At 47.8% G+C, this 3,501-nt stretch overlaps 1 long non-coding RNA gene across 1 annotated transcript; it reads right to left on the bottom strand.

Moving 5' to 3' along the window:
• Window positions 1-486: 486 nt before the first annotated feature.
• Window positions 487-987, bottom strand: LOC120669023. The gene is made up of 2 exons (XR_005672657.1): window positions 891-987; window positions 487-777 (listed from the first exon to the last, which is right to left on the bottom strand). It is a non-coding gene; the product is annotated as an uncharacterized LOC120669023 (long non-coding RNA).
• Between the last annotated feature and the right edge of the window lie 2,514 nt (window positions 988-3,501).

The raw sequence follows: 3,501 nt of genomic DNA, 5'->3' as shown, positions 1-3,501 counted from the left end.
TGTCTCCCATAATATTCACCACCTCGATCCGATCTCACTAATTTAATAGTGACATTATGCTGATTTTCCACTTCAGCCTTGAATATTTTGAATTTATCTAATGACTAGGATTGATCACGAATGGGGTAAATATAACCATAACGAGAGAAATCATCTGTGAAAGTAATGAACGAGTCAAAACCATCAACAGACTTTACTGGGAACGGGCCACAAATATCAGTATGAATTATTTCTAATAGGCCCGAACTCCGAGTAGCTCCTTTCTTAATTGTCTTAGCGAATTTCCCCTTAATACAATCAATGCATTGTTGATCTAATTCTGAGAGATCTAATGAATGGAGTATCTCTTCTCTTATGAGACGCTCAATTCTCCCCCTCGAAATGTGGCCCAAACAACAATGCCACAGTTTCGAAGAAGTCTCATCATCACGCTTACGCTTATGCGATACATCATCCACATTCATTGCAGAATAAACATTATCAAGAGAGCAAATAAAGATCGCCTTGCAAATGACCAAGGCCCACACTTAAATTATGAAATTTAATGTTGCACACAGAGTTGCCAAACTCACAAATATGTCCCGACTTATCTAAACGCGAAACAGAAATAAGGTTTCTCTTCAAACTGGGAACATAAAGAACATCATGCAAACTAAGGTTGAAGCCGTCTGGTAACTCCAAATTGAAGCTCCCAATGCCTTCAACCTTCACTTCATTGCCATCAGCCACTCTTAGACTTCGCTCCCCCTCTCTTATAGTTCGGATCGAACTGAATACCTGTAGTGAATTGGAAATGTGCATAGTGGCACCTGAGTTAATCCACCAAGTATTAGGAGAAAAATTCACTAAGAACGATTCATCAATAAAAGATACATAATCAGTAATTGTACCTTTGTTCTTAAGCCACTCCTTAAATCCATGTCAATCCTTCTGCTCATGTTTAGGTGACTTGTAGAACTTGCACAGCCTTTCATTAGAGGTCTTCTTATGTGACACGGCCTTGCTCTTATGGCCCTTAAACTTTCTCTTATGCTGCATGCTACTGCCAGACTCAGCCTGATGCTTAGGAGTGTTGCTCATGCTAACACACCCAAAACGCTCGCTGACCATGTTGACAGCATCCTTCATCCTTTCAGCTTTCTGCCTTTCTTCTTCCTCAACACAATAGGTCGGTGGCCAGAGGCGGCGAGGTGGGGCCGACCGACCCCATGGGTTGGCCGAACCTGGCCCACCTCCCGTCTAGGTGCATTTTGGCGGGAAGCTTGATCCTATCCTCCCAAGGTCGGTTGCAAGTGTTTCCATGTATAGAATTGGCGGGAACCGACCTTAAGGGCTATATAAGGGTCCTCCCACCACTCACTCAACACCCACCACTTGGAGAAGCCTCTATCTCACTCTCATTGTGACTTGTACTGCTTAGGCTAGTGGAGCTAGGCTAGTACTTCATTTCCTTAGGGAATCCAGTCATCTCGGGGTCGGCGAGCAATCCTCGGTCTCTGGTATGGCTTTGTATTCTGACTATCGTTATGCTATTCATAAAGTGTTTATTCATGGCTATCTTGCTATGTTCTTAGCTAGCTTTGCCATGATCCGTTCTTCATCAAGTTGTATTAGTTGCTTGCTTAGACCAGATGATCTGAGTAAGGATATTGGTTCATTGTGCTTTCGGGCTTGCCTTAGCATCTTACCTGTCCATCCGAAGGGTGGGGGACCCGGGGGTGCTAAGGTAGTGACCACATATGCGGGCATAGTGCCCGGGTATGCTGGATCCCTCGATATGACGGTGCTTCACAGTTTGACTGGGGTAGACCGCATGTGGTGACAGCCCTGTCAGTCCGCCGGGAAGCTGCTTCTCGGTTAGCGTACTCTCCGACGTTTGGGTATCGTGTAGGAGTTCATGCAAAGATGAAACGGGACTGGATGTTCTCCAGTGCGGGTCATTCTCCCTGATGCCCCTAATTTCTCGGCACCTGCAGTTCTGAGCATGTGGCTAACACAACTTCTCTGCTAACATAAATAGTATACTAGGATCTGTTGACTATGCTCCCGCTAACCTTAGGTGTATTAGTTTATTCTTTATTCTCGAGAGTTGGCTGTTCTATGTGTGTCACATTACCTCTGATTATCCTTTATTATCACTTACCGCTGTATAATCAGCAGTCTGCACCTTATCTCATAATGTTATTGTTATGTAACTAGTAAACATCTTTACACAACCTCGCCATCCCTTGGGAGAATATAAATAACGATACCCTGAATACTTCCGGTTGAAATGCTACAACGGTATATCCGTGCGCTTGCGGATCCTTCTGTAATCATTAAGACATACTACACGACGTTTCATGGCGTCGTTGCTATGAACCTAACCCGTTCATAGTGACGGTACTATGGAATGCCAACAGGCATTTCTGGCGCCGTTGTTGGGAATTAACCTAACAGAGGTAGATCTATGTACCTCCCTACAGAGTGGGGTCCCCAAACCCGGGAGACAACCCTGCTCGGTGACACGGCTACAACCACTCAGCGTGCAGGACTCGGCTGTGTGTGGAAAGGATCTTCAGTAGATCAGGATGAGAGGCTCCAACTAGAAGCCCGGATATCTAGGGATCTTAACCGACCTCCTTCCTTGCAAAACAACCCGAGCATACCTTCCTTGTACCCCTATGGCTCTTAGTCTATATAAAGGAGACATAGGAAGACCCATAGAGACTTCTTCTTTTCGCAGCATTCCACCAACCCTAATACAACCCCAAACATAGGACGTAGGGTATTATGCTCATCGCGGCCCGAACCTGTCTAAGTCCCTATGTCTTCGTGTTACCATCGAGCTCTTGGTCTTGAGATCCCCATCCTGAAACTCTACCATCGGGTACACCCCTGGTGGACTGGCCGAAATAGCAATCTGACAGTTGGCGCGCCAGGTAGGGGACTCAGGGCTCATACGTCGAGTTCAATGGTAGCCAACACCGGCATCGTCTTCTCCGCCAGCGTCACCGCCCAGATGGTGGCGACAGTCGGCTTCTCCTTCACCTTCGGGAGCTTCCCGGAGGTCACGGTTCCCAGGAACCCCGCTTCCGGCCCCTCAACCATCGGGGGCAATGTCTTCGCTGGGGTTATATCCGATCTGACCCCCCAGACTTCTGTCACCTCTCGGATTCCTGAATCCGAGAGCTTCGACGTGACGACCACGCCAACCAGGGTGATCCGTCGCCCTGCCGAATCTGCTGATGATCTGATCCTCCAAATAGATCGCGTTGGCAGATCTATCACTGAGTGCATCCAACTCGGCGAACTCGAGCTTCACCACCAAGATGATTTTGATCGAGTCCTCCGCGGACTCGGCAGCACCTCCACCAGAACCAGATCTGATCTGGCCACCCCAAGACCCGTCACACCTCGAGTTCCCGAACCCGAGGCTGACTACGTGATGGTGACTCCCCCCCAAGGCGACTCGTCGCCCCGCCAGATCTGCTGACGATCTTATCACCTAGATAGATCGAG

The sequence above is a fragment of the Panicum virgatum genome, chromosome 4N (assembly GCF_016808335.1).
Source record: "Panicum virgatum strain AP13 chromosome 4N, P.virgatum_v5, whole genome shotgun sequence".
NCBI lineage: Eukaryota > Viridiplantae > Streptophyta > Magnoliopsida > Poales > Poaceae > Panicum > Panicum virgatum.
The sequence above is the reverse complement of the archived record's forward strand: the minus strand, read 5'-3'. Positions and strand labels throughout refer to the sequence as shown.